General features: G+C 48.3%; 1 protein-coding gene across 1 annotated transcript in view; it reads right to left on the bottom strand.

Moving 5' to 3' along the window:
- The window catches only part of LOC127462648 (plexin-A4), a 160,904-nt gene that overhangs the window by 117,926 nt on the left and 22,421 nt on the right, over positions 1-20,557 (bottom strand). The window lies entirely within an intron of this gene.

The following is a 20,557-nucleotide window of genomic DNA, read 5'->3' as shown; positions in this document are numbered from 1 at the left end:
GGGTTTTGGGGGTCTGATGGTGAAATCCCTCCACACCAAACCAAAGGAGTAACCCCTTGCTCCGGAAAGGCCACGTACACATGGGACATTCACCTGAGAGGCAGCTGAGTAGGGTCACAAACCATCAAAGACCCCCAAAGTGCCCCCCAGACTCATTCTTGAGGCCTCCCACCACCAGAGGACTGCCTGTCACAAGAGACTGCAAAGCTTCACCCCCCCCACCAGGGGGATATTAATCCAGTGGACTCTGTTTTTTGGGACCATCAGCACCAAGAAGACCAGAAGAACCAGACTCACAGGATGCCACCGGGTTACATGGAGTGTTGATATATTTTCTATTTAAATCTCTGTCTCTGTCATTCCCTTTCTTCTCCCCCTTGCCCCTTGTTCTTATTTTTTTCCATCTCTCTTTCTCTGTCTCACATTTACCATTAAATAAAACCCCATAGTACTGACTTTGGCATTTGGTCTCATTTGTACCTTAATTCAGGCAGAGGCATTTCTAATAGTTTTAATAACTGGATCATAACACAGGGTTAACACAGAGTCAGGCTGGGAGGGTGAGGACAACCCTGGGACATGGGAGGAGCAACAGCTTTGGGTGGAAAGTCAGCTCTGTACTCTTTGGGACTGCACTAGATGGGCAACTCATGTCCTGGAGCGCTCCAATTCATAGAATCATAGTCAAAGGATATCCTGAGTTGGAAGAGACCCACAAGGATCATGAAATCCGACTCCTGGCCTTTCAAAAGGATGACCCCAAGAATCTCACCATGTCCCTGAGAGTGCTGACTCCTGTGCCAGCAGGCATGGGATTGCTCAGCAGGCTGGGGAGTTGCAAGGACGCCGTGAAAAGAGAGAGGGTGATGGGTGAAAGCCCCAGCAGCTACAGCATAACCTTCCCTTGGCCAAACCTACAGCCCTGAAAACTCTCTTGTTGAAGGGCAGTGGGACATCTTAGGCAGGGATGTCCTTGTAGAGAAGCTGCTTTTTGGCCCTGCTGAGAATGCTCTGCTCCTGTGGTACCTCTGGGCTGCTGGTCCCTCTGTTGAGGGGATGGGGCCACACTCCAAGCCATTGCCCAGCAGCTGCTAAATAGTCCCTGCAGACGAAGGAGCTTTTGATATCTGGTTTGAAAATGCCTGACTAGAAGTGCTGAGGGTTGAAACTGAAAACTTCTGGTGTTCCCAATTAGAGGCAGTTCAGCAAGAGAGGTGGGTGCACACACCTGGGCTGCAAAGACCCTCAGAGCTCATACCACCAACTCACTGCTGGTGCTTTCAGTCCTCTCACTGCCTCTCTTCTCACCTCTCTGGTGTAAACACAAGCCCAGCAATGTGAATTAGTAGCTTTTTGCCCTGTTTCCATCCAGCTCTGCGTTTGCTTAAAGTGAACCACGTCTGTATTTCACCCCACATGCACTGCCCAAGGCCATTGTTCCAAGGGAGGTGTCTGCCTGGAAATCTGTGGGGTTAATCCAAAAGGACAGCTCCAACTGCATGCCAATTACCTTTTGCCATTAAGTTAATGTTATGGACTTGCAGAGGGTGCCTTCAATGGATTTTGTTATTAGCAATGCTATTACCCCCCATTAAAATCAGCTATAAAGACTAAGTGTGGCTGTTAAATTATTCATCTGCTCCCAGACTTCTGAGTTTTAGTTGTGAGAGCACGTGGGGGCTGCTGGAGCTGTGGCTCCAAGATCACCCCTCAATGTCTTTGTTCCCTGGAGAAGAGACTGCACCTACCTGGGGATTTGCAGATAAGGACCCATGGAAACACGTGCAAAAAAACCCTCAATATATGGGTAACCATAATATTAAAAATCTTGGGGTGACCTAAAACTTTAGGGCTTGGCTTCTCTCTGGTGTCTGACACCAGATAAAATGAACACCCCAACTTCAAACTCCAATTTCTCCATCTTTCTGGTAGAGGAAAGCTGTGCATTTCCAGAGGCAGGAGTCATGAAAGGAGATCTCTGCCATTCTCAGCACACTCTGGGTTTGCTCTGCAGGTCTGAGAGAGCAAGAGCAGCATTGCAGCTCCTGCTCTCTGTTCCCCAGGAGCCTCCATCCCATTAACTCTCCTGTAGTGCCTCCACATGCTGGATCAGGAATTTTAAGCGGGCATTCTCCAGAGGGGTGGACCAATATCTGATTAACTGCCCCCAAAAATTGTGAGTCCCCTACGGTGGCATGAAAGCCAAGTGGCAAAATGCTGACCTGAGATTTTTCTAAGCACTTCCATAAAACAAGCAGCCACAGCAATCCCATGAAAGCTCTGCAGGGTGTGGGAATTCTTCTCCTGAGGGCAGCCTGGAATGAAAACCCTTTTTGGTCTTGTGAACACACAAGCACCCAAATTGTTCAAGATGTTCTTCTACCTCTCTTTCATTTCCTTCACCTGTAGCATGACAGAAATATCTGGATTTTCTAAAATTTAATGGGCAGATACCCAGGCTCAATTCAAGTCTATGGATGTAGATTAATCATGTAGGAATAAGGTTTGTATTCCTAATCCCATCACTGAGCAGGAATATAATAATCCACATCTTATCTTGCTGTTTACAGGTTATAAACATTTAAGACATGTAACTTTTGAGACCAAGAATTCACTCTATATTTGATTGATGTGTCTTGAAGCCTTAATATCTTGAAGCCTTAATATTTTCCCATCCAAATAATAATGCAATTATGAAAAACCAAACTAAGCCTGGTTTTAATAAAATGTTAAAGTTGCAGAGTCAGGGTCTCAGGAATTAGGGACAGCCAGACTGAAAGGAACTTCTGCACTTCCAATTCTTCTCCCTGCACTCCCACACTGAAAGCTGGACTTTAATTAGAGGATCACAGGTTATTATTCCTTTCTTCCACAGTGACCTCAATTCTTCCACTTCCCAACTTTTGACTTCAACTCTGTGACTTTTTCAATGGTATTTCTCAATTTAAAGAAACCCCAAACACCCAACTGTGCCTGTGCTTGAGTCTGATGATGGAGGAGTTCTGCCCAGCTGGCTCTGGGTCACCAGCAGGGTTCAGGCTCTGGGGTCAACATCACAGCAACATAATTCCCCCAGGGAACTGATCCCAGCTGCTGCTGAAATCAAGACTAAAGGAATGCAGCTGCCTGCCAGTGGGTTTTGCAGGTTTGCCCATGCAGCAGAGAGGGATGAGGGCTCTTCTTCAGAGCCTTGTCCCCGTGGTCTCTGCATCTCCTCCTTGAACACCTTCTCTATCTTGAGCTGGAGCAGAAGGAGCATCCTGTGGGTTGACACACCACACTCTCCCAAGCTGCCCAGTACCTGCAGCTGAGGTTCCTAAGAGGCAAAACGTGGTGGATTTTCCCTGTGGTGGATTACCCTGAAGGAGGGAGGATTTAGGCTGGGTATTAGGAAGACATTTTTTGCTCAGAGAGTGGTGGGGCACTGGCACAGGTTGCTCAGGGAAATCGTTGATGTCCCCTCCCTGGAAGTGTTCAAGGCCAGGTTGGACAGGGCTTGAAGCAACCTGGGCTAGTGGAAGTTGTCCCTGACCACAGCAGGAGGGTGGAATGAGATGATCTTTAAGGTCTCTTCCAACCCAAACCATTCTATAATTCTGTGATTCAGGGGAGCACAAAAAGGTACCTGTCATAAAGCTTCCAGCCTTCCTCTGTGCTGCCAAAAATGTTCTGCCCTCCCCCAAGAGTGGGGTGAGAAAGCAGAGAAAATTGTTTCAGCGTGTGCAGAGCAAAGTGCTGCCCTCCAGCACCAATCCCAAATCCCTGAGTGGTGGAGGCTGAGATGCAGAAACAAATGTGACAAAGCACCCAACTGCTGAAGGCACTGCCCAGAGGGGACACTGCAGCCCCACAAGTTCAGCAAACTGTAAATAAAGGTAAAAGGGACTTTTAATAAATAAGTACCTCCAGACACAAGTGCCCCCCTCATGAAAGTGGTCACCTGAGCTGCCAGCACTCAGACTGTGAGAGGGGCAATGAAATATCCCGACCCCAGCTCATCATTCCTGTTGTCTCTGTGGAGGGTCAGGGTGTATTTTGGGCTCTGGGAGATTCCTGTGACTCTGCTCTGCTCTCATCTGGTGTGTCTACCATGGTTCATGAAGAAAAAAATACCTTGTACTGCCAATAACTGTTTTGCTTTAATAAAATCCCCCCTAACTGCAACATGCTGAGGATGTCAACGTGCAGAGATCACTTCCTGTGCCATACACCCTAATTCCCTGCTATTCATGCTATAATTACCTGATGTGTAACTCCCACCCAGTGGCATCACATTACACTTAAGGCACCTAAAAGAGCATTTCCCACTCCTGAACTTATTTGAATAAGATTATGGTGCAGATACTGCACTTCTCTGTGTGTCTTAATAGCAGCTGCTATTTCATTACCAGCTGCTTCTCTCACAATTCCAAGTGTCCTGCTTTGTCCAAAACTATTAGTATGAACACTAAGAAGCTGGTCCTACTACTGAACCATGAGGAATGTTATTTCCTCCTCATCTCCCATTAAGAATAAATCCTGCTAACACTAACCCTCTGTTCACCAGCCACTACCCAATTATTTTAATAATGTTAAATTAATGCTTTGTGCTTCTACAGGGTCTCTCATCCGAGGATCTCCAAGGGCTTTGCCTGGAGCTAATTAAACTTCATGATACCTCAGTGAGGTTGGAATATTACCAGGCAGAGACAGGAAAGTGAGGCACAGACGTGGCTGTGCCGGGGAGCAGAGCAATTCCCAGGTCTCCTGAGAATGAGATGAAGGTCCTGGTTTGGTGCCCAAGAGATCATGGCTTAATCCCAAAGACCTAAAGCAACTTGCAGGAGCAAATACAGGCCTGAAGAGGAACCTGCTGCTGTTCCACCTTTGCAGTGAGATGGTTCTTCTGCCTCGCCAGGGCTTGGTCAAGGCAAGTCCTGACTCACTCCACCACCTCCAGGATTTGTCCCTAAATGTCCAAAGTTAGAAGGGTTAATCTGGAGCCCAGAAATCTTTGGAGAGGCTCAACACAGACACAAGAGCTCCGTGCACCTGGATAGACCAGGTACAAGAAGGATTGGGTGGGGTACATCTCCATGTGCAAGATCTTTGCTTTCCCGATAAACAGTATGGAAAATGGATCATCCCACTGCAGGGCTGCCAGCTGGGGCTCTGGGCAACCTGGTCTAGTGGAAGGTGTCTCTGCCCATGGCAGGGGGTTGGAACTGAATGGTCTTCAGGGTCTCTTCCAACCCAAACCTTTCTGTGATTCTAAGGCCACAGACATTCTTTCACCTGCCTTTGCCTCTCAGTGAAGACACATCTCCATCGTCTTGTTGTAGGAGAAAAAAACCTAAATCAACACCCTGAGCTCCCACACATAAAGCCCCGTAACACCCAAAAATATGACTTTCATTTTTCAATCTGACCTCTTTTTGGTTGAATCTTTTGGCCCCAACCTAGTGGGGCCCTGATCCTTGCTGCCCCCTCACCACCTGGGCTCTGGGCTAATGGGGGTAAAGTGGCTGGGAACAAAACATCTGCAGGGGGTGGAGACTGGGTCAGGAAGCTGAAGGTGGAAGGAAGATGTCTTCTGACTATGCAGAAGGCAGGAACAGGGAGAAAATTGGGGGACAGGTGCTGTTTGCATGAAGAAGGGAGCAGAGAAGTTGCAAGTGCTGATTGAGGTCACAGAATCACACAATGGTTTGGGCTGGAAGGGACCTGAAAGATCATCTCATTCCACCCCCCTGCCATGGGCAGGGACACTTTCCACTATCCAGGTTGCTCCAAAACTCATCCAACCTGGCCTTGGACACTTCCAGGGATCCAGGGGCAGCCACAGCTTCTCTGGGCAACCTGTGCCAGGACCTCCCCACCCTCACAGACAAGAATTTCTTTCTAATCTCATCTAAATCTACTCTCCTTCAGTTTAAGGCTATTCCCCCTTGTCCTGTCACTCCAGGCCTTGTCCCCAGTCCCTCTCTGGCTCTCCTGGAACCCCTTTAGGCCCTGGAAGGGGCTCTCAGGTCTCCCTGGAGCATTCTCTTCTCCAGGTGAACCCCCCCAGTTCTCCCAGCCTGGCTCCACAGGTCAGATCATCCCCCATGGGAGCAGTGAGGTGGCACAAGTGCCTCCAAGGGGGATATTTCTCTGCCTCTCACACTTCTAGGCCATCTCTCCACTCCATCACTACCTGAAATGCCTGAGTTTGCTTTGGGTGGCTCCTGATTTCTTAGCAGAAGGGAACCAGAGGAGGGTTGGCAGAGCTGCTCTTCAGACCTGAGCCAGAGCATCCCTGCAGGCCCCATTTCTCACACCAGGATGGAGAGATGCTTCACAGAGGGCTCTGGAGACCAAATCTCTGGAGCCATTCATTACCCAAACTACTCTCCAGTCCCATGAGCCTTGGGCTTTTCCCTTTCTCACACCTGCCAGTGAGGCAGCCACTTGTGATAATCCTGGAGGAGAAAGCCAAGGGGGAAGTTTCCCTGTCTCTTTTTTGTATTTTATTTTCCTTTTTTTTTTTTTGGTGGAAATAATGCAGTCAGAAAACCAGCACATAGTCCTGATGGAGCCTTTCTTGTTCATAACTGTTGAAAAAGGAGACTTGGATTCTCTTTCCTTTTTCTTTCCCATAATTTCCCCAGAAGCAGACTAAAATATCTGAAATTTTTAATATGAGAGACAAAAAAAAAAAAAAAAGTCAGTTTTCTGGCAATGGAAAAGGTCTTACCTGCAAGTTTGCTAATTAATAACAAATTTCAAGACAAAAGAGTGGTGATTGGATCTGACCAGAAATTCCTGCTCAGAACAGAGCATTTGGGGTTGTTTTTTTTTTTTTCCCAAATGGCAATTAGCACACTACGAAAAATTTTAATGCAGGAAGTAATACCATGAAAAATAAATTTCTAGAACTAAATTCCAAAGAAATTAATCCCTTTTGGAGAAGCCTCCCCATCTGATGCACAGCAATTTTCTTTTGGCTGCTTTTGCATTTCAAGGCTCACCGTGGCCACTCAGGTGGGTTTGTAGGGAAGAAGAGGGACACGGAGCACCTGTGCTTGATGGCAAAGCTGAGAGACAGCCCAGTGGTTTGGGTGACACCCTTCCACCTCCCCTAAACAGGTAATTTTCCAGCATCACTGTTTTGCAAAAGGGTTTGACATTTCAGCTTCCCTTTCTGATTCCAAACACGGTGACATTTCCCTCGGGGGATAAATTCTCTCACCCTTGGATTGAATCGCTCTGGTCACCCCTTCCTCCCACCTTCCCTCCAGTGCTGGGAGTGGCAGGTGGGATTCACAGCAGCAAGGGGAGGTCTCTGGGGCAGGATGGGATATTTTGATGGGATGGCATCCCCATTTTCATCCCCAACCTATTCATTCCTAGGCATTTTGTGGTGTAGGGTCACTCTCACTGGGTTCCTCAGCTTCTGCAAGATGGACATGTTGCCTCATCCCACTTCTCATCTCTTCCCAGTTGTGTGTTTTTAGCTCAGACACAATTCCCATTTTTTCTCACCTCTCTCTAGCTCTTCCCCTTAAAATTCACCCTGTGACCTTCTCTCCTCCTCAAATTATCTGTCTGCCTCCTTCACTCTTATCACCACCTCCAATGATCTCCTTATCCCGGTATATTGGATAGATAAATCCAAGAAGAAAATTCAGGAGGAAGATAGAGAGGATGACAGGAAACTCTCAGAGAAATCTGATTTAGGTGTCAGTTTGCAGACCCTGACTAGCCCAAATGCTCCTATCTGTTGTGGATCAAGACAGGCTAAGACAAAATGATTTTCCATCTCTTCCATCTCTTCATCTCCAAGGGGAAATCTGAGATTTCCCAGCCCAGCCAGAGCCCACAGTGAGGTGGCTGTTCCAGCAGGTGCCTGGCAAGAGTCAAACTGAACAGGGTCCTCCATCCCCAGCTCAGTCCAGACCAACAAACTGGGAATCTGAAATCTAGCACGGGGTGCAGGCACAGCCCAGCAGCAGCTTTCCTTGTTCCCAAAGGGAAGGATGACTTGTGGCTGCCTCATCTCTGGAAGTGTCCAAGGCCAGGTTGGAGGGGGCTTGGAGCAACCTGGGATAGTGGAAGGTGTCCCTGCTGATGGCAGGGGATTGGAATCTGATGATCCTTAAGGTCCCTTCCAACCCAGGCCATTCCACAATTCCGACAAAACGAATTAACAGAAAGAACGGCTGTTCCTCAAAGCCTTTGATCTTGTACCACACCAGCATTTTTGTCCTGGGAAAAGCTTGAGCAGGTTCAGAGCCTGGTGAAAGGGAGACTTGTGGCATCACTGCAGCAACGTGGGTTTCCCTCTCTCTACACAAAGCCAGGAGTTTACGGCAGTGGGTCCCATTTCCCAAACAGCAGTGAGCTGATATCCCACCAGTGTCCCAATCCACCTTCATATCCATCACCCAAGAGTCCCTGTCCCTGCTCGGAGGCAGGAGTGGATGTGTTTCCTTGAAGACCAGGTAGGTCTGAGATGCCTTTTGCGAGGTGATCAGCAGAGGGAGCTCGGTGGAAGCCAAGAGCAAATCCTTAAATGGCATTTTTATCCAGGACTGGGGACAGGAGTTCGGGAAAGGGACTGCAGGACACAGAGATCCGTGGCTCTGGGAGGCTCTAGAGATCTGAGTCATCTGGTTTTGATGCTCTGAATCAGTCTCATTAGTCTGGTCCTTCTTTCAGGATGAGATCCAACATGACAGCTTCATTTTTTATTGGGGAAAAGCATTTGATTTCCCAGTTGGAAAGAAGGGTGAGACAAGAACAGAGCAATTAAAGGAATCTGGGGATGGAATAAGAGGCTTGTTTTGCCAAAGTCTGGCCAACATGCAGAGCCAGCTTTGTGTCTCCTGAGATGGCTTTATCACCAGGGGGGAGCAAGGCTGGGGAAGGAGGGAGCAGCTGAAATTTGCCTTTCCCTCTGCTGGAGCCAAAGCAATTTTCTGGCCAGAGCCAGGAAAAGGGAGAAGATTCAGTCCCACTCACATGTAAAGTTTAAGGTCAGTTTTAGCAATGTTTTGACATTTCCAGGCTCCCCCGGGGTCCTAAGAATAGGAATGCCATAAATGTCGAGACTCAGACATAATTGACCTTAAACTTTATCTGGTCATGTGGAGAATACCCCACTCCCTCCCTGTCTTCTCCTTCCGGTCTCCAGGTTGCCCAGAGCACAGCTGGAATTTCGCTTTCCCTGGCATCAGGGAGTTAAATTTTACCCACTGCCCAAGATACTCCATTCTGGACAGAAGGGCAGGAGATGCTACAGGAAAAGGTACAAATCTGAGCCGAGATAATGCACAGGATCATTCCTGGGAAACCTGTCCTGGCAGTGAGAGGAGGGAAGTTTTTTCAGTAAATTCATATGGTCCTGAGGAAGGAGTTGGATCCTTGTTTTCATCTTTGTCCCTAACTACAAACAGGCTCATCTCCCAAAAACCTGCTCTTTGGACATCAAAGATGAGCTGGGGAAAGGGGTAAGTAGAAGCAGTGGGGTTTTTAATGGGTGGTATTTGTAGACCAAGAGATCTGGGGATTCTTCCATAGAGACATGGAAGAGGTAACTCAAGAAAGCTGAAATTCACTCTTTGGAGCTTTACATCTCTCCAGGGCAATTTTTCAAGCCACAGGAAGTTTCAGACCATTAACCAAAGCTCACCCCCAATATCCCAGCAGGGCAGCACTGGGGAGAAAAGACCAGAAGTCCATCCTTGTTCTTGGGCTGCAGTTCAGGGAGGGAAACGTTTCCCTGCCAAAGCTGCCTCTTCCCACTTGCCTCCTGCTCCCACCACCACCCTGTCACTTGGCAAAGCAGAGGGAGGCTGCTAATTGCTCTGCCTGCTAATCTATTCTAATGCATGGTAATAGAAGCCGAGTTTCTGCCCTGATAACCCTCCTGGTTTATGCAGCAGAATGACAATTCCCCCCCATCCCTCCCTTATCTCTGTCCCCAGGTGGGCTCCTCCTTCCATCCCCACAATTGTCTGAGCCCACCCTTAGAGCCCCACTGGGCGTGGGTGCAAGGGATTTACTTCTCCAACTCCCGCCCTACAAAGCCAAACACTCCATAAACAGCATCCCCCCCCCACACACACACCCCGCTTTGGGGGATTTCACGCCCCTTCCCCTTCCCCTCGCCCCCCTCCCCAAGTTTTCCAGAGCTGCTGGCCGTGCTAATCTTGCCTGGGGGAGGCTGGGTTGGTGCATCAAATGCAACCTGCTCCTCAGCCCCAGCGTGTGAACAAAGGGTCAGAGGTGGCCCCAAGGACCAGCCTGGCTCGTGCATGGCTGGGGTGCAGCCACGGACAAGCGGTTTGTGTGGACACACCTTTGTGCATCCTTTTGATGGCTCATTCAAGCCTGAGATGAACGGGAGCATTTCGCATGCAAATCCCTGGAAACCTGGAGCCCCTGTCCAATGAAGAACTGGAAATCGTTTGCTGGCTCAAGGGGAGGAGAGTGTGGAAATGAGGGAGGGGGTCTGTGGAAGGTGATGTTGAAATACACCCCTCAGCTGGGTGTGTTCAACATGACAGACAGGCCATGTTCCTCCAGGAATCACAGACTCATGGAAAGGCTTGAATTGGAAGGAACTTTAAAAATTATCCTGTTCCAAAACCCCTGTCATAGGCAGGGACACCTTCCACTATCCCAGGTTGCTCCAAGCCCTGTCCAACCTGACCTTGAACACTTCCAGGGATGGGGCAGCCACGGCTTCTGTGGGAAACCTGTGCCAGGGCCTCACCACTCTCACAGTCAAGAATTTCTTCTTAATATGTAATCCTAAATCATTCCCTGTTGTAGAAGCAACCTGAAAAAAAGCCATCCTGCCTGTTTGACATGTGGGAGGATGGGTATCACCTGCCTCCATCCACTGACCTCTTCCAACCTCCTGCAGGGGTCAAAGACATGAGGAAAGAATGTCTCTGAAGCTGCAGGGCCTCTGCTTTGCTGTCCCTGAAATCATGGCCCTCCAAGGCCTTTTGCTGCTGAACTAACCAGGCACAATATGAGCCTGGTAGCTTAAAGCAGGAGGAGAAACTCAGAGCACAAAATCACAAGCAGGAGGAAGAACTGCAGCCAAAGGCAGCTGGTGCAGAGCACTGAGGTGGTCCATGAGAAAGAAATCACAGGAATCTGCCTGGAATCTGCTTTCTGCCACTTGCCTATAAAAGACTGAGCTTCAAATGAAGATGGAAAAACCCCTGAAGACTCAGCTGAAGGCTACCTGAGTAATACAAGCTTCTGTCCCCGAGGAGGCAGGAAAATAACTTTCCCCGCGCTGAATTCACTTACAGTCATTTGAAAGAAAATTAAAAAAGAAGAAAGCGAGAGAAAGGGAACAAAGTTGCCAGATAAGGCAAGTAATTAATGAACAAAATTACTTTTCCCAGAGAGCATCCTATCATGGTGCTTCCTATTCATGCTAATAATATTTGTGAGTGTCTTCCCCAGAACCTGGGCTGATAACACCTACGCTCTGCCGTGCTCCTACATGCTCTCCTCTGCAAGGGCTGAGGCAAAGCATTTGTTCAAAGGGGCTGAAGTTCTTTGTCCATGGCCTGATTCAGAACATCAGCCCTGAATTCTTCGTGGGAGCTTCTCTAGAGTAACTCCTAAGAAATTAATTTGGTTATTTCCCTGTCGCTGCAGCCTAAATGCCAAATATCTGTTGGGAAAGATGATGGGAGGTGCCCATGCCTTCAGAGAGGTGAAATTCGGAGTGTGCTGCTCAGAAATCAGGGCTAATCCCAGCCAGTGGTCCTGAGGCCGCCTCAGGGATCACTGCCAAGGCTGCAGTGAGACCTGGAAGTCCAATGAAAAGGGAGAGTTTGGTGCCACTTCATCCTTGTCTCTTAAAGGTCAAACAAGGCAGGAAAACTGCACACAAGGAGCACAACATCCATGTCCAAAGAGGTTAGCTAGGAGGTTGGGGAGCCATGGGAATACACTGTAAGAGGTCCCCCACTTCTACAGATCCTGAATCACTGCCAGGCTCAGCCAGCATGTCATTAATTGCTCTTTTGCTGCTGGCAGCTGCTCTCCTGACTTGGGGAAGCACAGCAAGAAACAGAGAAAACATTTCCACAGGACAGATAGATCTTGATCCAAATCTTGATCCCTCACCTCTAGAAACCCCTTGCCCCAAGCAGTTTTACCCAGAAAGGTGCAGGGCATAGAGAACCCCACAGAGTTTCTCAAACCACACTCTCCCAACTTTTGACCTTCATCAACATCTCCTTTTTCATGTCACTGTTCAGCTCTTTCCCTTTCCTTCTCCTCCTGCCCACGTGCCTCCATCCATCTGCCCATGTCCCCCAGCAGCAGAAACAACATGTGCTGTGACTCTGGTTATTTGTTGCTGGCAGAGACAGTTCCTCCCTCCAGCTCCAAACTTTCCCTGTGCTCTGCAGCAGCACAATTGGCAGCCAGAAAAACCACAGGATAGCACAGAGAGAATTACATTAAGTCCCCATTACATGCAGACCTGGAAAGAGAGGTCTCCAGCTGCCCCGCAGCTCTGGTTTAAGAGGAGAGACTCTGGGTAGCAAACTAAGTCTCACTGGGAAAAATAAGCCAAGGAACCTCTTAGCCAAGGCTTGGCTTTCTCTGTGAGGTGGGATTTGCTGCCTGAAGAAGGCAGGCACCCATGGAATTCCATCAGCTCCCCTCCCTCAGGAGTCTGAAGCTCCTAATCCATCTCTAAGGTGGAAGCATGGAAAGCAAGGGAAAAGTTTGGGCTGAGCTGGATGTGCAGCCTTCAACAGGTGAACTGTCTCAGAGATGAGAAGTAAAGGAGAAAATGTGTTGACATGGTGGTTTTCAGACCCTCACATGGTGGATGCACAGGTTTTTGGTCAGAGCTAGAGCCTCCCAACCACTTAAGTCAGCATTTCACCCCAACTCTGACAAAAATAACAATAAAAAAGCTGCTCAAAGTATCCCTCATCCAGATTTTAACAGCTCAGCCTTCTAGGAAAGGGAAATTGGGGAACAGAATAACAAGAGGAAAAATAGAGCAAGAAGGATTTTAATTTTAGTCTCTGCCCAAGCCAAAAAGTCAGAGAACAAGCTGAGTTCCTCTCTTCTTAAGCCTCTTCTCTCTGCTGAAGACTAAAGGCTACATTAGGCAGCCTGAGCTCCCTCACAGTGGTTGCTGAGCCACCAAGGAGAGCAAGCTGGCTCTGCAGAGAGATCTGGAGCTGAGGGAGGATCCACCCAGAGCCAACCCACGAGAAACAGAAGGACCAGGAGTCAGAAAACCCTAAAAATGATCCTTTCTCCATCCCTCTGGTACTTTAAACATACAGCCAAAAGACCCTTAGGAATTATTCCTCAGCTCCTAGTCTGGTTTAGGACACCCTGCTGAGCCTGCCCCTTGCTCTGGAAAGCACTCTCTGACCCCAGGCTTCACCAGGGATCCCAGCTAACATTCCAGCTGCAAGGAAAATGCCACTGGCATGTGATGTATGAATTTCCTCTCATCTGTGCATGGCTGGAAGGGATGAGTTAAACACTGAAAAATTGCTGTGTTGTGTGAGTGACCTCCAGCAGGCCAGGCTGTCAGGGGCACAGCACCACAGCCATCCATTATACATTCCAGGTGTCCGTCTCCCATACTCATTTTCTAGTTTCCTTCCCTTTAAAAGCACATAATTTCTGGAGAAAGCTTGCATGGTGCTGCTCCCTGGAAACTTCTGGGAATGCTGGGGGAGCCAAATAGCACTGGTGGATGTGATGGGAGCGACTTTGGGAAGGTGTTATTCCTTCTAGCAGTGCTACAACACAGGCTGGGATAGCATGGATCCAGTGTGGGAAGGTGGTTGGAAAAGGCTGGGAAGGAGGAAAGAATTCAAGTCCAGCTTCGTGATGTTGTCTTTCATGCACAATCCACCCATATAAGGTATTTTCTCCCAACAAGGTAATTTGTGATGGACAGGAGTCCAACTACACCCCTGAAGGGCTAATGAGTCCTGCTAGATTTGAGGTCCTTCAGGATCAATATCCTAGCCAGAATCCTGGATTCAAATTATCCATCTAATGGGTTGGTGACAGGCCTTGGGTTTTTAGTTGCATCTCCCACTTTTTAGTCTCTTCTCCCAGATAACAGGTGATGGGACAAGAAGAAATGGCCTCAAGTATAACCAGGAGAGTTTCAGGCTCAATATTAGGAAAAATTTCTTCACTGAAAGTGTGGTTAAGCATTGGAACAGGCTTTCCAGGGAAGTGGTGGAGGCACCACCCTTGGAACTGTTCAAAAAATGAGTGGATGTGGCCCTTGGCTTTATGGCTTAGTGGGCATGGGGGTATTCAGTCACAGGATGGATTTGATGATCTTGGAGGTATTTTCCAGCCTTAATGATTCTATGATGTCCCAGCACTGGAGAAGCCTTGGACCAGAGTTTATACTGCAGATATGTCCTCGGGAGCTGGACTGGCAGATCCAGGACACAAAGGGTGCTTGGTGCAGGCTCTGACCCACCCTTTCCCCTGCCCCTGCCCCTTTCCCTGTGTATCCCTCCCCACAGCCCGGGGTGTTAAGTGTCATTTGAATCAGGTGCTGTGCATGAGGTGCAGGTGTTATTATTCACACCACTGGTTCCAATGAGATTATCCAGTCTAATGGAGCAGCTTGCATGGACCTCCTCTAAGCCTGAATTTTCACTGTCAGAGAATCCCCAGTCAAGTGGAAAATTAGAAGGAGAGGGGAAGAGAAGGTTGTGGAGGGGAGAAGGGGGGGGGTGTGATTAAGTTCTCCAGAAATTAATTCATAACTAGAGAGATGGAAATAATAACTCCCCAAGCCCATGGACAATCCCCAGCAAACACATTTCAATTTGGAAGCCCAGCTTTGCTGCCGTTGCATCGTTTGCTTTCTGGCTCCTGCTGCTTCACTGATTTAATTTTCCACCCAAGGTGTTGACTTTGTCCTGGAATTGTGGTTCCTGCTTTCTCCCTGCCAAGGTTGGAGCAGCTCAGAGCTCCCTCACTACCCCTGGTCACCCAACCTGCAATGCCTGGTGTTGGGCAGGTCCAGTGGAGAGCACTGGGTAGAAGGGAGGGTAGAGCTGCAATAACACCCTGGGGGAGAGACATGAGGAAAGGGTGGGAAATAAAAGGAGGAAAGGAAGGAAGGAGCTCACTTTTTAGTTTTCTTTCAATTCTTTTCTTTTTTTTTCCCACAGGAATGGATTCCAGCACTCAATAGGTTCAAAATGTTCATGTCTCTTGGGTGTATTGTGATCCCCCATACTGTCCAAGGGCAGGATTTGGTCAAAGCCTCTAGACTGTCAAAGCTGTTGGGTGAAGCAGCTTCCAGGCACAGTTGGATATTCAATTCAGAGACATCAGGGCTTGTCTCCTCAGTGATAGACAGAGAAGCTTTGTCCCCAGTTGTCAGACTGCAGGTTCATAAATGGTTTTTTGTGTCAAACCATGTCCTCAGTCATCCAAAAGCCAGACCTGTTTCCCAACAACTTTATGGACCTTGGAAATGGCAAAACAGCAGTACAGAGCTTTTAGTCCCAAGATGCAACCTGGCCTAGTGGCAGATTCCAACCTCCCGTGGCAAGGGGGTTGGAACTAGATGGGCTTTAGAGCCCCTTCCAACCCAAACCACTCTGTGACTCTGTGCCAGGACCATGGGTCCAACTGAACACCAGTTAATGGGCAAGAAGTCGGGACACGAGGCTGAATGGCAGCAGGGGACATCAGCTCTCCAGCTGACCCCCTCCATCTCAGGGGTTTCTGGGCACAGAGCCCTTCTCAGCTGCTTGGCAGGGTCTGCACACGCGGCTGCCCTGGAAAGGCCTTGGAACGGGGCTGGAGAGGGTTAACAACTGTTTACCTGATTCCCCAGCGCAGGTTGGTGAAATGTTACTGCTTCCCAGAGGCACCAAATATAATTTTGCCTTAAAGGTTAATAGTATTCGACTCACAGAGGGGAGAAACCAGTGCTTAGAAAGCCCTTTCCTTCGATCCCAGCCTGCTGCACCTCACGTGGTGCCCAGGGCTCCGGCCATCGAGGGGAACCGGCCTCTCCTGCCCAAAATCCTGCTCTCCCTCTCTTCCCTCCCTGACAGCCAGCAGTTCTGTTGGTAAGAAAGGTGTCTTCCCAGGGATTCAGAAGTTTCCAGCGCTGAATTTAAATTAAAGGCACTACCTGTGACCTGAGGCAAGAGTGAGCCCCTCGCTCGTGAAATGCAAGTGGTACCTCTGTGCTTTGTGGGGATTTATTGACCTTACTGACAACAAATGCACAAAAAATAAGAGAAAAAACACCCAATCCTTGTGGCAGGGGGAAAACTGAGAGTCCTTACAACCAGAGGCTGCCCAGGAAAACCTGCCCTGAGCCAGCCCACCCCTCACTGAGTCACTGACCCTCTCCAAGGACACCCTCAGCAGCGCTTGGGGGTACAGTTGTAGGTCAGAGGATGCTCCCACAGCTGCCAGGCAGTTGGTGACTGGGAAGATGCTTCCATGGGGAAGCTTAGGTGCTTCAGGCCTCTCCCAGGATGCTGGAAAACAAGGCTGCTCCTAGTTCCTGTGTAAATGTTCCAATTGCTGTGATCCACTTGCTTTCTGCAGCCACAGAGGCTTTAGCTCAGCTCCAGGCTGTTTGATCTGAGAGTGTCTCATCAGGCAGACACTGTTTGGGTCCTCCTGGGGGATGAGTGTCTTGCTGTTTATTGTGGAGCCTGTTTTAGGGTGGGTTTTTCTGGTCCCTGTCTGACAGCTCACATTCAGTCCTCCTAGGCTGCCTCTGCATGAAAACCAAGGCCAGCATTTGGATCCTGAGGCTCTTGGTGGGTCTCTCTTCAGACTTCCTTCCAAAAACAACCTGCCAGGTTAGCTGTGGGGATACCAGGCTGGCCTGGATGGATTTAAGACTGTGTTTAGTTGCCAGTGTGTGAGTCTGCAGCACTCTTGAGACTCAGAGACCTTCTGCTCCAGTCTTGCTCCTGGTCTCTGGTTCCTGCTGTCTCCCAAAGTCTGGGCTTGGCATTAGCCACGTTTAGGTTGGACATCAGGAAGAACTTCTTTTACAGAGAGAGTGACTGGGAATTGGAATGAGCTGCCCCAGCAGGTGGTGGAGTCACTGTCCCTGGAGGTGTTTAAGGACAGACTGGAGGTGGCATCAGTGCCATGGGCTGGGTGACAGGGTGGGGTTGGGTCAAAGGTTGGACTCGACGATCTCAGAGGTCTTTTCCAACCCGTTTGATTCTGTGATTCTGTGATGGAACAGGCTGATGTTTGCCCTTTGTCCAGCTGGTAGGAATGGACACGAAGCCAAAACAGTCCCTGAGACAAATATAAACTGCAGGGCTCTTCTCCAAGCTCCATGTTTCACAGACACAGTGTCTCCTGAGCCTCCCAACAGATCCATCACCTCCTGCAGCAGCTCAGGAGAGGACGTGAGCCACAAAAAGCAGCAGCAAGCTCATCCTTTTGCTGTATAAACAGCCAATAATATGCAGGACATTTCCTATTAACCACCACACATCCAGACAATTACTCTGATTGATTCCAATCAGGTTTTACACCGTGCTTTATCCATCAGCACAAAGCTTCCCTGCCTCTTAATATCGTGGGGCAAACCATTCTTAATGGAGGCTGCCACACTGTACAGACTCAGCAGCAGCAGGCACAAGAATTGATGAAGTAAACACAGCGTTGGGATGGCTGGGGTTTTGCAATCTCTGTGGAAAATGCAATAAAAAATCTATTAGAGCGTCCACACAACACCAATAACTCTCCCTGTGCTCTGAATAAATTTCTGTTCTGATGGAAAGGGCTGGAGAGATACCTGGAGATAGATGCCTTCAACAATCAGGGTTATTATGCATGTGTGATGCTAATGGGATAGAGGGATGGATGGACAGACAGACTGACAGAAGATCTGGTCCATTCCCTGCTGCCTTTCAGCTGTGTCTGGAAACTTTTTGCCCCCTCTCAGTTCCAGCACAAAAGCTGTTTTCATTGTGGTCACTCTTTTTAACTGTAGGAGGCACAGTGACCTAAAAAGGAGGCTGCTGAATTTAAGAAACAGAGATCTCCATGAAAATTAGAGACATCAATCAACTATTATCTTCTCAAGGTGGGGATGAGAATTATTTTTGTCCTCTATCCCCTACCCTGATGCAAAAAAAGTCTCGGTGTAGCAAAGAATAAAAAGTCACTGTGTAGCAGAGAATGAGGTGAACCAGGAGGATGATCTGCCTTAACTGTTCAAGCTTGAACTGTTGCTGCCAGAATCAGCATAAAATCATAGGATCATGGAATATCCTGACTTGGAAGGGACCCTCAAGGATCATCGAGTCCAAAAGGAAAGTCCCCATGGGAGATTCTGTAGAATGAGAACAACTGGGACCTTCTTCTGAAGGGAGGAGATGGTTGAGCTGTTCCAACAACCACTTCTGAAGACATTTAGAGCCCTTCCAGCCCCAACAAACTGTGTGTCTCACCACTACGTCTCCTCATAAAACCAGCAAATTAGTGACACAGTAGATCCAACCCAAGAGTTTTGGCTGTAACAGCTCCATGTTTCTTAGTTATTCAACCAGAAAATCTGACACTGGGACACACATCCCAAGTCGCTCCCTCTGCTCCATGTGTGTTTTTCAGGCATCTCCTCCAGGCTGTTTTCCATTCCTCTCGAGCCTTATTGATGTGTTTCTGCCTCTTCCATTAGGGAAAGTACTCCACAAGCAAATGAGTGCCCGTGTCAGGGATTTCCCTGGGGGCAGTCTCAGGTGACAGGTTGTTGCCAGCTCACTTCCAAGGAGCCACACTGCACAATCCCTGTCCCACACAGATCCTCCCTCCACCAACCTGTTAATTGCTTTATAGTGCATGGATTTAACTATTTTTGCCATCATGATGACATGTTGCTGCGTGCACAGCCTGCTATTAAATAGGACTCATGAGCAAATACTTAGTAGTTGGGGAGTTGTTCTTACTCATCCCATGGCTGAGTAGTTGCCAGTATGGATTAAAATCTTCCCAGCACTATATCTCCTTGTATTTCCAGTTCACCTGAACCACAAATCAGACCTGCAGAAAATGCTTGTGATCACCTTTAGAAACTGTCTTCCACCAGCATCAGCTTTCTGATACTTGTTTCCCTGACTTCATCAGTTTTCTCCCTCTTTTTTTTTTTTTTTTTTTTTTTTTTTTATTCCTACCCAGTAGGAAAAAATACCCAACATTTCCAAAGTGCTCTCAATATCACACATGCAAAATGCCTCTGACCAAAGCCCTGGGTTATTTTATCTGATGTTGAGGAGAAAAAGGAATGGCAAAGAGCCCAGAGCACTGATCAGAAAACCTGGTTCAGCTTATTAATTTAACACCTGGCATTGGCTGCCTTGTGCTGCAAAGTCCATAATATGGATTCCAAATAATTAGAGGAAGGTCACAGGCAGGTACAAACCTTCTGCCTCCACTGCCAGCTCAGGCACAGCAGGTGGGGGATGCTGACCTCAGATATGTGTGGGGGCATCATTTCTCCTCAATGACTCAATATCTAATTAAAGCATGTGCAGCACCCATGGAGTGATTGGTGAAGAAGCATCAGTTGGACCAGCACCCTGGGAGAAGCAAATCCCTGTTCCCACCCAGCAATATCCTGCTCTCTGGTCTGCAAACAACCCCTGAAATACAAATTGCATTTCCTGTGTTTCTGTCATAACCTTGAATTGTTCCCTCTGATTTCACTGATGTTTAAAGGAAAGAATTAGGGATTTCTGCCCGTGGCCTCACCAAGGAGGACATGGATAAACTGGGATGCTCAGCCAGACACAGGGAGCCCTAATTCTTTCCCTAGGCACAAGACACAGCATTTAGAGAAGGAATCAGTGCATCAGATGAGTGACAGTGCCAAAGATATTTAATAACTTAATTCCTTTGGAGCAATATTCATGGTGCATCTTGAGAAGCTCCAGCTAAGGAGTTTTTCTTGGAACACGGGATGAAAGTCTGTGCTACAAGTTAGAAGGACTGGGGTGATGCAGTTCGGGACTATTTCCATCCTGCTACTGGGTTGGTTTTTTTTCCCTTCCAGCTTTCCTCCACCACTTCAAACACAGCTCAATCTCAGTTCACGTTTGCCTTATGGATTTCTTTCCTTACTCTCACACTTGGATCATTAGCAATTATCACAGGCAACGAAAGAGGATCCTCAGCAGTGAGGAGTCTGGACGTAGCTGTGAAAGAGGAGCCTCAAGCAGCAGCAAGTCAGACCCGTCTTTGGCACAGGGAATTTATCCTGTTAAAATAACTCTCTTCCCAGCCTGACCAGAATAGATGCCCACCAACTCATCCCAGAGCTCACAGTGGGCACAGCTCTCACGTGACAAGGGGAGAAGCACTAACATCCATATTCAGGCCTTTCTCTAATCTAGGAGGAAATAAGTCTCAGGTCCAGAGGATCCATACAGTAATTCCCTGAAGGCTGCCTGTGGCTCAGCTCAGGGATTTCTCCACCTCCCTATCTCTCACGACCTTGTCACAATGAGTGGCAGGTTGGATTTGAGACCAGCTGGTGGCTGTGACATTGACACAC

This window comes from Manacus candei, unplaced genomic scaffold, assembly GCF_025592945.1.
Source record: "Manacus candei isolate 608988 ecotype Guabito, Panama unplaced genomic scaffold, ASM2559294v1 h1tg000133l, whole genome shotgun sequence".
Lineage (NCBI taxonomy): Eukaryota > Metazoa > Chordata > Aves > Passeriformes > Pipridae > Manacus > Manacus candei.
The sequence above is the reverse complement of the archived record's forward strand: the minus strand, read 5'-3'. Positions and strand labels throughout refer to the sequence as shown.